This window comes from Pinus tabuliformis, chromosome J (assembly GCF_031772625.1).
Source record: "Pinus tabuliformis cultivar Carrire ecotype Pingquan chromosome J, CPIR1, whole genome shotgun sequence".
NCBI classification, from domain to species: Eukaryota; Viridiplantae; Streptophyta; class Pinopsida; order Pinales; family Pinaceae; genus Pinus; species Pinus tabuliformis.
In genome coordinates this window covers 192860237-192873343 of record NC_142295.1, presented here as the reverse complement: position 1 = coordinate 192873343, position 13107 = coordinate 192860237, and the positions used below count along the sequence as shown (strand labels likewise).

The 13107-nt window shown below is 39.5% G+C and overlaps 1 protein-coding gene across 4 annotated transcripts in view; it reads left to right on the top strand.

The window, feature by feature from the left end:
• Positions 1 to 13107, top strand: part of LOC149226341 (uncharacterized) — a 61375-nt gene that overhangs the window by 47150 nt on the left and 1118 nt on the right. The gene's annotated exons all lie outside the window — the stretch shown is intronic.

Genomic DNA, 13107 nt, shown 5'->3' with positions numbered 1-13107 from the left:
GTCGTTGATCTTACCCTTCAATCCGATGGTTGATGGTTCACCGGATCATCGAAACTAATCGATAATCCTCCACTGTTGATCAACGTGCGCTTGATCCAACGGTTAACAGCGATATCGGGTGAGCCACTTGTACGAGGATTACCCGCCTAATAAAGCGGTTTCGTCTCTCCACTCGAATGCTACGTGTCGGTTGATAAATGGAATCGGGTGACCACCCCGAATTACCACTTACCACTTTTTCCTTCACCCGATAGACCACTTTGCTGAATAAACTGCCTTTATCCCTTGACTATTGCACGAGCTGATTGGCGCATGATGACCGTTAGATCTATTGGATCTGTAGATCGGACGGCTCTCGCTCTTCTTCCCGGCTTACCACGATTTGTTAGGCTTCCCTCTATTCCGCTATGATTTTAGCTCTTCCATCAGATTTAGTTCTACTCTTTGTAATCTGAAGCTTAGTTAATTAAGGCTCTATGGTTTGAAACACATTCAATCTAACTTAATACACGGCGAAAGAGGAATTAAACGCGACCACACCAGATCATACAGAACTCTAAATTTTCAGGCCAAACTGAAATTCAATAATACACAGAGATACTTCGGAGGGATGCAATGCCCCTCCGGGATTGACCAATTATACACAAAAAATACACAGAGATACAATTTCTGTAACTTAATCTTATATGGCCAAATCAAGCCAAATCAGTCAAAATCCCCTTACAATCATTCAGAACTTACATAAGTACCATTTCATTCTAACAATCAGATCCTTAATCACTGGATCGAATCTGCCTAATCTTAAACAATATCTAATATGGTTGATATTCTCCTCGAGAATCTCAACTGAATCTAAACTACATGAATTAATTACAAAATCATTCAATCCCTAAATCCTAGCTCAAATCCTATCTAGAAAACTTGTAAATTGACAGCTAAAGGATCCCACTCCTTTGCTTGTAACTTTTTTTTTCTGTTTTTGGAATAAATTCGAAACCTTTTGTCTTCAAGCCTCGCATCAGACACCTGAGGACAAAATTCTTCATGGGCTTCTGTCCATGAGCTCTTCTACAGAACTGCCCTACTTTTGTAGCATGGCATCTGTCATCCAAGTAGCTTCAGCAATTGGTTGATCCTTCCATGTGATCAAATATTGAAAATACTCCTGTCCTCTTGTCTTCTTTAACAATTTCTTGTCCAAAATCCTCTTTGGCTTCAATTCCTTTGTTATAGGTAACTGTTTTACCCAATCAATCTCTCGTTCTTCTTGATTCTCGGCCGTGTCGTCTGCATTTCCACTTTCATACCTATACAAATCAACAACATTGAAAATTGGAGATATTCCAATATCAGGGGGTAATTCAATTTCATATGCATTTGCAGAAAATTTCCTCAAGACTCTGCAGGGTCCAATTTTCTTAAACTTTAGCTTATTATACTTCCTTTTAGGAAATATTTCCTTCCTCAGGTGTGCCAAAACCAAATCTCCAACCTCAAAATTAAATTCTCTTTTCTTCAAATCTACTCTGCTCTTGTATTTATGTTGCTGTCCTGTAGTTGCTGTTTTACCTGTTCATGTATTGCTTGAACTTCTGTAGCAAAATCTTCTCCTTTCAGCGTTTCCTAAGTCTCTCAATTCAGACACTCCTCTTGGGTGCATTTCGTAGATTATATGGAATAGACTCTGCCTTGTACTCCTGTTAGGAGAATCATTATGTGCATATTCTGCCTGTGCCAATACTTGATCTCATTGTTTTGGATGTTCACCTGTAAGACTTCTCAGAAGATTACCTAAGTTTCTATTTACAACTTCAGTCTGTCCATCAATCTGAGGATGATAAGTAGACTTGAAACTCAGTTTAGTTCCAAGCTTCTTCCACAATGTCCTCCAGAAATGTCCAACAAATCTGGTGTCTCTGTCTGAAACAATGCTCTTAGGTAACCCATGTAATCTTATAATCTCTTTAAAAAATAGATTAGCAATATGAGTAGCATCACTGGTTTTATAACATGGAATAAAATGTGCCATTTTGAAAATCTGTCAACCACTACATAAATTGAATCATTTCCTCTTTGAGTTTTTGGTAAACCCAAAACAAAGTCCATACTTACCATATCCCAAGGCCTATCTGGAATAGGTAATGGAACATACAAACCTGTGTTTTGGCTCCTTCCCTTTGCATACTGACAGACTTTACAATTTTTCACATACTTTTCCACTTCAGCTCTCATCTTTGGCCAAAAATAAAACCAGTTCAACTGCTCATAAGTCTTATTTGCACCAAAATGTCCTCCAAGTCCACCACTATGTTTCTCCTTAATCAAATTTGCTCTCATAGAACAATTTGGTATGCACAACTAATTTCCTTTAAACAACAGTCCCTCTTGCAGGAAATAATCTAGCCACTTGCTTTTGTCTAACAAAATAGGATTTCTACAAGCTTCAAATGCCTCTTTAAAATCTAGATCTTTCTCATATAACTCTTTAAGAAAATCAAAACCCAACACTTGAATTTGACTTTCTTGAACTAAAATGCTTTTTCTACTTAAGGCATCTGCTACTTTGTTTGACTGACCAATTATATGTTTTAACACAAAATTAAAACTTTGAAGGTATTCTACCCATTTTGCATGCTTCTGGTTAAGCTTTGGCTGTTGCATAATATACTGTAATGCATGGTTATCTGAATATAGTATGAACTCCTTGGACATCAAGTAATGTCTCCACTTCTTCAAAGACTGCACCACTGCATAAAACTCCTTGCCATAAGAAGAATATTTCTTCTTTGACTCATTCAACTTTTCACTAAAATAAGCTACAGGCCTGTCCTCCTGACTCAAAATAGCTCCAATGGCTTCTCCACTAGCATCACACTTCACTTGAAAAGGTTTATTAAAATCAGGTAAAATCAAAATAGTCTTCTCAGTAATCTTTCTTTTCAACAGCTGGAAGTTCTTTTCTTCTTCTGCAGTCCATTAAAATGGTTGTCTGTCCTTCTTTATTGTGTCAATAATTGAAGCATTAATCTTACTAAAATTCCTTATGAATTTCCTGTAAAACTAGCAATACCATGAAAAATTCTTACCTCAAAGACACTTCTTGGTGAAGGCCACTCCATGATAGCCTCAATCTTCTTTGGATCCATCTTTAACCCCTCAGCAGAAACAACAAAACCCAAATATACCAATTCTTCCTTCATGAATGAACATTTCTTTAAATTTAACAGTAACTTCTCTTGTTGTAGCCTCTGTAAGACATAATTCAGATGTCTCACATGTTCCTCTTTTGATCTGCTGTAAACTAATATATCATCCAAATATACTATTACGAATTTACTAATAAATTCTTTTAGAACTTCATTCATGAGACTCATAAATGTACTAGGGGCATTCGATAGTCCAAAGGCATTACCATCCATTCATACAATCCTTCATTGGTCTTAAAAGCAGTTTTCCACTCATCTCCCTCTCTAATTCTGATTTGATGATAACCACTTTTTAAATCTAACTTTGTAAAATATCTAGCTCCACTCAAACAATCCATCAAATCTTCGATTCTAGGTAAAGGAAATATGTACCTGATTGTTATCTTATTGATTGCTCTCGAATCAGTGCACATTCTCCAGCCTCCATCTTTCTTTGGGCTCAACACTGTTGGCACTGCACAAGGACTCAAACTCTCTCTAACTAGTCCCTTGTCTAACAGTTCCTGAACCTGTTTCCTGATCTCTTCATTCTCTGTGGGAGTCATCCTGTAAGCTGCTTTATTAGGTAGATTTGCTCCTGGAATCAAATCTATGTGATGACTGATTTTTCTAATGGGTGGTAACTCATTAGGCAAATCATCTACAATGATATCACAATAACTGTCCAACATCTCTTGAATTTCAATTGGTAAATCAGAAACTTTTGTGGAAGTAATTATTACCTTGGGTTTGCAAACCAATGAAAAACTTACCTCATCTTCTTCCATCTGCTGCAAGTACTCCTTTCCACTCAGCAAAAGGGTCTTTGGATCAGGTTTCTTTGATGTATCCTCTTCTTCTATTGGCAGCAATGTATGATTGACACCATCTTTGCTAAATTTGTATGTGTTCTTCTTTCCATCATGCATAGCTCCTCTGTCATACTGCCAAGGTCTACCCAACAATATATGACACACATCCATAGGCATCACATCGCACAAAATTTTGTCTCTGTATTTACCCAACTGCAACTCCACTTCACATTGCTCATTCACTACCAACTGATATCCCTTTTGAAGCCATGACACCTTATAAGGTGTTGGATGTTTCTTTGTTTTCAATTTCAACTTCTCCACCACTTCTGTGGAGACCAAATTATCTGTACTACCACTGTCTATTATCATCTGACAACACTTCCCTTGAACCTTACACACAGTCCTGAACAAGGTTTTCCTTTGTGCTGGTTCAACAATTTCCTTACCTGGTTTTAACAAAATTTTGTTGACTACCAAAGATTTCCCTTTCTCTGGTACATTCTCTTCTTCTATTCCCTTTGTTGCTTCCTCATCAGTTTTTGCAACAATTGCATTCCTCTGATTCATTCCTATATTTTTTGGGCACTCATAAGCTCTGTGTCCTAGCCTGTTACATCTATAACATCTGATTTCTCTTTCTCTACCTCTGCCTCCTCTTCCTCTGGAAAAACTTCCTCTGCTACTTGCATCACCTCCTATGGGTGCATGCTGACTTGAGCTGCTACTAGCTCCATCTCTAGGTGTTGTAGATCTTCCTCTACCACCTTGACTTCCCCTTCTTCGGAAAGTACCCCAATTTCTGGCAGACTGCTTCCTCATGAGTTTTTCTTCAGCCTTCAGTACCATCTGATAAGCCTCTTCTACTGTTTTAGGAGACAACACACTTATCTCATCTTGAATGTCCATTCTAAGACCATTCACATATCTTGCAACCTTGTCATCTGTATCTTGGATTTTTCTTGCTTTTATACTCACTTTGTAGAATTCCTATGTGTATTCCTTTACTGTCATAGATCTCTGTCTAAGGTTCTGCATCTATCTAAATAATGTTTGCTGATAATCACTTGGCAGAAACTTACTTTTTAGTTTTGCCACCATCCTGTTCCAATTCTTAATTGGTTGTTTGCCAAGTCTTCTTCTTTTTTCTTGCACTCCATCCCACCAAAGTGTTGCATGTCCTTTCAGTTTGGTGACAACAAACTTCACCTTCTTTCCTTCTTCTGTTTCTTCATAATCGAAGAATTTCTCCATATCATTTATCCAGTCTATCAATTCCTTAGGGCTTAAGCTTCCTGTGTAGATTGAAACTTCAAGTCTAGGCTTGGATGTGGATCTCAATACTGACTTAAAGAATCTCATTTCAGGAGTTACATCTGCAGGTTCTTCTTCTTCTGTAGCTCCAACTTCAGGTTCACTGACATCCCCAGCATTTGCATCTCTTCCCATTTCCATTGCTTCCAATCTAGCTTGCATCTATTGCATAGCTTCCAACACTTCAACATTTGCAACTAGTCATCCTCTTCTTCGACCACCACCTCTTCCTCCAACTCTGAAAGCCATGTTGGATTTCTTTTTCTGATCCTTGAGATCCTGTTCAGTGTCAGTAGGCTGCTCTGATACCACAAATGGTGGCCTGGGTGCAGGTGTAATAGATAATCGTTCAAATCCAGAAACGATTTCTGCAAGTTCAGGTGGAATTTCTTCTTGGATTTCCTTTGGAGTATCAGTCATCTACCTCCAAACTTGGCTATTCTGCTAAATTAGCCGAACTGCTTAATTTTTACCCACAATATGACAAACCTTTCATTTGCCATGGAATCAAAAGGAATTCAAACTTTGGTTTATTTCCTTATCACATCTGCTTTTTCACAAATATTATTGCGTTAATCCTCCACCGTTGATCTTACCCTTCAATTCGACAGTTGATGGTTCACCTGATCGTCGAAACTAATCGATGATACTCCACTGTTGATCAAAGTGCACTTGATCCAACGGTTAACAACGATATCGGGTGAGCCACTTGTACGAGGATTAGCCGCCCGATAAAGCACTTTTCTCTCTCCACCCGAGTGCTACGTGTCGGTTGATAAATGGAATTGGGTGACCACCTCGAATTACCACTTACCACTTTTTCTTTCACCCGATAGACCGCTTCGTTGAATAAACCGCCTTTATCCCTTGACTATTGCATGAGTTGATTGGCGTGCGATGACCGTTAGATCTATTGGATCTGTAGATCGGACGACTCTCGCTCTTCTTCCGGGTTTACCACGATTTGTCAGGCTTCCCTCTGTTCTGCTATGATTTTAGCGCTTCCGCCAGATTTAGTTCTACTCTTTGTAATTCGAAGCTTAGTTAATTAAGGCTCTGTGGTTCGAAACACATTCAATCTAACTTAATACACGACGAAAGAGGAATTAAACGCGACCACACCAGATCATACAGAACTTTAAATTTGCAGGCCAAACTGAAATTCAATAATACACAGAGATACTTTGGAGGGATGCAATGCCTCTGGGATTGACCAATTATACACAAAAAATACACAGAGATACAATTTATGTAACTTAATCTTATATAGCCAAATCAAGCCAAATCAGTCCAAATCCCCTTACAATCATTCAAAACTTACATAAGTACCATTTCATTCTAACAATCAGATCCTTAATCATTGGATCGAATTTGCCTAATCTTAAACAATATCTAATCTGGTTGATGTTCTCCTCGAGAATCTCAATTGCATCCAAACTACATGAATTAATTACAAAATCACTCAATCCCTAAATCCTAGTTCAAATCCTATCTAGAAAACTTGTAAATTGACAGCTAAAGGATCCCACTCCTTTGCTTGTAACTTTTTTTGTGTTTTTCGAATAAATTCGAAGCCTTTTGTCTTCAAGCCTCATGCTCCTGCATCAAATATGTTGAGTTTTATGAAGATTGATTGGAGAACATGGATAAGGAATTCATGCTCAGGTTTCAAGGGTCAACACAAAAGCAACTCTACGCAGTGAAATGTGCTTATGAGAATGATCCTAGTCGTCTCTTTGACTTTGTTGGCCTAACCTGTGCTTTTAATATTCTAACTGACCTAATCAATGAAAAATATTATATTTAGTCGCAAAGCCCCACAAAAGGTAACCAATTAGATGATCAAGGTGACATTGAAGAAAGTTCAAATGTGAAGGATCATCATAAAAGTGAGGAATATATGGAAGAGTGGAATCAATCTAAAGAAGATAGTGATGAGGACCTTCAGGATGCAAACTTAAGGATTGAGAATGTGCAGGGCATGAGTGAAAGCCCTATTGAAGCCTGTGAAGATGAATACAATGAAGCAGGGACTTTCATTCAAGAAAGGGTGCTTGAGGGTATGAATATTGTAGCTCCTTGTGAAGATGACATTTCTAATTTCTTGTGCATTAGTGAGGGAAAATGGGATATGGGCAACCATCATTTTAATAGTGACCCTATTTATGATACTAACATGGAAAATGAGGTTGAAATTGATTCTCCTTTTCTCTAGGACATTACTCATAATGATATCCCTACTCACACCATCGAAAGGGAGGATTGTGGTTTTCCCTCACATGAAGAAGGTTTATTGGAAATGGCAGGCCCCATTTATGACAGTGACAAAGGCCTTGTCTTCCCATACCTTCCCGAAGATCCTGATAGAATTGCTACATTACCCCTGAGCCCGCACTTTGCCCTTTCTCACATTAACACCATCATTGATGATCCTTTTCCCCTCCTAGGTATGATGTTGAGGAAGAACCATCCATTAGTTGTATCCCTCCTCCCCCCTCATACCCTCGGGATTTTGAATATGATCATCATGAGCAACTTGCTTGTTGTGTCTCCCATTGTCATCAATCTCCCTTTCCTCCCAGTCATGACCCTATGGTGGTTAGAAAGCATGACATTAATGATCGGGACCACAATGGGGATGATGCTTGAGGTTGCTATCCACCAGAGGTTTACGACCTTAATTTTTGATATCTCTATATTTTGGTTGGAAGAAAGGGTCCTGTGGAAAAGATTGCATCCGTTGGCTCCCTCATTCCCCGTGATACTCCATGTGTGCTCACTTCATTTTCCCGCCTCCTACCCTCTGACCTTCCATGTTGTCATTCCTAGCACTGCCTTTGGATCTATTGCATGAGTGAGCATAAGGGTAGTTGGTTTCATATTCACTGGATGATATGTTGGTTGCATTGGGTCTATGACTACACTTAGTATTTGGGTGATATAACATGCATGTTATGGTAGGATGCATTGCATGCTCATTTTCCCCATTAGAACTAACATCACATGATATTATCATGCTAGATTAGCTGCATTTAGTTTAAGATTGCATTTGAAATTTTATTTAAAAATTTTTACTAGTTGATTTTTAGTGGCCTAATGCTAAGCATGGGTGATCATAAGACACCACAAAAACATGTTGCCCCATTTGCTTGGGCTTTGATATGTGTAGGTAACAGGTCTATGATACCAAGAGATTGCAGGTGTTCTCATGACCTCCCGTTTGAGTAGCTTTATGCGCCTCTCCAAGAGCTCATGTCCCAGTTGGAGCCATATGTTACCCACCACCTGTGGGTAGTATATATAAGAGAAATTTTTTCTCCTAGATGGTACTCAATCGACAACCAACAACCGCTTGTAGCCACGAGATAGCTCGATGTGCCATTATCTCCACCATTTGAGCCAACCATGTGGTCCTTCACCCACTTGTTATGGTTGTATGTTTGAAGGTGGGCCTCCCGACCCCGAAGGTATGCCAACTTATCATTGGTGTAGTTGAGTAATTTTCCTTACTTGGCATGGGCACTTTTGGGCATGGATTGGTGGGGGGATTCGACGAAAAGAGTGGGATAGGTCTATACTCTTGTCTCCACTTCCTGATTCTGTGGTTAGCCTTGTATCCTAGTCCTGTGGGATCTCCTTTACTGGTCACTAGCTTTAGGGTTGGCACTACTTGGAAAATCCTGACTTTGGTTGCATGGTCCCTCTTCCCAACACCACATACATCACCCCTTTCCACTCGTTTTAGCCCTATTCTTCTCTTTTCCCATCCGAGTCCACATGTGTCCATTGGGTCCACATAGGGTTAGTCCCCCCCCCCCTTGTCCACACCTTGGGATGGGCCTGACACTATGCTCGGAGGTTGATGCAACTAAAAAGAAAACAAAAAGCATAATTTGGCCACTCTCAACAGGAAATGTATCGCAAAAATGCAAAAGATTGTCGGTATCTACAAATTTAGCATGTGGGCAAAAGCCAAACATGAGCTCTACCCTTATCCATGGCCATCACCCTGGTTTCTATGGTTCCGAGATGAGCCCCCTCCATCATTAAGGAACCCATGATCGTCCCAGTCCCTGGTGGGCAATGATCCCCCCCACTTAAGGGGGTATGCACTGCCATATACTACACATCATGTTCTCATCCCCTGGAGCTCCGAGCAGTTATGAAGAAAAATCAATTAGAGGAAAAAGACATATGAAGAAGGGTGGAAAAACAAAGGTCAAAGTAACTCATGTACCACAATTTTCTCCCTCCTACACTCACATACCCAGGTGTGGGCTTCCCTTATTATAGCTACCCTTGTACCATGACATGTGGTCTGGATGAATCCCTTGATCCCCACTCTGTTCCATTACTATATCATTTGCCACCTACCACTTGAGGGATGTACCATGGACATGTCACCCCCTTTAAAGGTTGAAACCGCCTAATAGGATCCTTGATTAGCCCCTTACTGAGCTTGGAGACACCTGTACATGCCAAAGCCCACTATGCAAGGGCATGCCACCATGAAGTGCCCCATTGATTCCATGACTTGTAAACTCTTTTACTTGATTATTATAATGATTTTTTGTATTGGAGGGCAAGGGGATGCATTGGATCTTATGCAGGATTATAGGCGGGTTTCCATATTGGGCTTGGTTACCCTATACAGGGTCCTAGCCCTCGAGAGGGCCACCTTGGCACTTGTAGGGTGTGTCCACCATGGGCCTCCACCATAGCAGAGAGTACTTCATGGATCCCCAACATCACTCGTTGATTGCTTGTGTTCCACCTTTTGGATGAGGATGATGCACTTGGTTCACCATGCCCTGTCGGCTCCACACATGCACCATACACTTGGCATATGTTCCAAGGTCCAGACGATGTCTCCCGTTGCAGAGGGAGGGCTTATGTCATCATCCAATCCCTTATAGATGGTCTACAGGCATTTCCGATCCACTTGGAGACCCATGAGGATGTCCCTGTGCTCCCACACGCACTTGGGAACACCACAGGTTCTTACTTGGAAAACAAGGCGCCAACCCCATGTCCACTATGTTTGGAGTCCAGTTTTACATCATGGCACTCCTAGGACTTAATTAGGCCTCCTCAAATGCCCAACGACTCACTATATTGTTTGTTTTGCCCTCTTGAGAGGCATATTCTTGTTTTATTGAGCTATTTTGGTGGGCTTGCCACCAAAAGTATTGTTATTATGCACATTATTTTATTTTAGGGGCATTATTAGTCCAAATTAGTCCATTCAAATTCCTTAGAGGATTGTATAAATAGAAGGAGATGATTCATTTTCATCATCATCATTTAGAGTGATTGTTTTATTGGATTAGTATCTCTTATGAGAATTTTAAACTTTTTGTTGGGATGAATTTTTGGATCTTTTGTTGATGCACTATGATGTTTGGATTTCGCTATTGTCTTTGGAGCGAAGTTGATAAATGGATATACTCTCTCTCTCATGTAAGTCAAAATTTTGATGCTATTCTTGTTATCTCACTGGTTAACTGCATGTATATTGTTATCTTTATTCTTGTATGGGTTACATGTAATGCGAAATTCTTCTGGGACCTTGAATAAGTGATCAAATGCATGCGTTGACCTTTGGGGGATTGGGAAAATGTTCCTAGAGGCACCTTTTAGGTTAAAGACCTCGAAACTTGGTCTCCTTCACAAATTTGAAGTATAAATCTCTATTGATCTAGTAGCTTCCCTTGGAGAGGCTAGCAAAGATCAATTAGGGCTCCTAAGCTCACGAAATTCCATGATCTATGTGTATCTTGACGCAATTAAGCCCAACCAATAAGGCATTGATCCTCGTATCCCTTTGGTGGTCAAAATAAAATTCCTTTTCTTCATTTCTTTCAATTCTATGCCTAACCCAGAAGGTCTCCTAGGTCATCACACAAAATCATTTGTAGCCATCCAAAACCCTAGAAAATTGGTTCACTATTGCATTGTAGTTTTCTCAATAGGTCCTCCAAATTTCAAGCAATTTTGATGGTGGAATCCCAAGATATAGCAAGCCCTAGCCACAAGACTTTCTTGCCCTAAGTTAATTATGGGTTAGTGACCTCACCAGGATCATTGCATCCAAATATCAAAAGAAAATTTGTCCTTTGATCCTCTCCTCTTCCCTAATTAGGTCAAGCCCCTCCTTGGTTGATCAACTCCATACCCTTGACCTAATTTTGGGTCCACTTGGTCCTATTTGATCCCGCAACTTTACAACTCCAATTCCACAAAGATCACGTAAAGGCCAGTTCTCCATAAGGATTGTTAGGTCTAGGAATCCTATTAATAAGATATATTCCCAAACCCTAGCCTTAAGTATCCTCTTAGCCCTTCTTAGAGAGTATATCACCTTTCTTTTCAAGGAAGAAAGCCATATAATTGAGTCTCTCTTGTGAATAGGCCTTTGGAATCATTCCTTATCCTCCTATTTGATCCATTCTTCTAGCGATTCCCCTTATATTGGGTCTCCTCCCATTGGTGAAAGGCCGTAAAGAGAAAGGGAGCCTTAGCTGAGGTGACAGTGGGCTATCGCTCCATTGTTTCCCTTGACCTAGTAGTTGCTTTATAGGATCCCCTCCTAGTTTGAGTGGTAATAGGTTTCAAAAAGAACAATTTTGCATGCTATAGAGGAACAAGATTTCAACATAGATTTAGCATTTAGTCACGGCACAAAATAGAAACCCTGCTACACAAATATATTATGTAAAATATAGAAAATAGGCAAGAAAATTAAAAAAAATTCCAAAGAAACACTTCATTCAATCCCAGGAAAACATCTTCACCAAAAATTCCATCTCCAAGAGAATTTGCACCATAGAAAAGTCACATTTTGGCCAAGTAGAGATGGACTAATTCACACTCTTTTGGAAGAGAAGAGTGATGAAAGTGTGATGATAAAAAATGAAATAAGGAAGTCTCTATTTATATGAGGCTTAACCACCCTTATTTTCACTAATTTACGAGTAAAGCCCTAACACAAGTTTGCTTAAGTTTTTAACAAGTGAGAGATTACAAGCCAACCTCATAATAGCTAAAAAATATAGCAAATAATGCCAACATGACCCACACGTGTGGAATATGCTTCTCCATCATGCGATTTGCACAAATTCCATCTGTATTATGTGTTTGAAACTCATCCACTCTGTATCTTCATGATATTCTTTATCCATTTGTAACAAATCCAAACTGATGTGGAATGCACTTTGTAAATAAGAATTGAACCTGTTAAACCGCAGAAACACTAGTGGAAGCTGTAAAGATATGCTAATATTAGTCTCTTCATGAGTTCAGATTATGGATCTTCTACCATATCATACACTCATGCTGGATGGGTGAGTTATCAATCCATGTCTTTTTAACTGTCGCACCCAATTTTTATGGGCTAACTTGCTCTTTAGTTAGTCTTTTTGTTCTGCAGTGACTCCAGGAAGCAACTTACTTCGCTTTGTAAATTAGAGATATCTGTTTGTGATGTAAATTCTGTACCAAAGAAGCAGCAGCCCTATATAAATGTGTGTCGTTAGGAGAAGGAAGGTGATGATCAAGCATGAAGAATAATATGTGGACATTTTTGTATGATGATTGCACATTGCTGCGTAGTGCATATGTTTGTCAGTAATTAAGTGCTTGTGGCAGAATTTTAGGTATCACTCTATGATAAGTTTTATGTGAGGATATGTTATTTATCTAGCCTAAGGGCACGGTATGTCTTCTTCCCTGCATAAAAGTAACTTGTAGTTTTTTAGTAGGAAACTTTGATTCTGCTTAGTCTGGTGCATTATAGT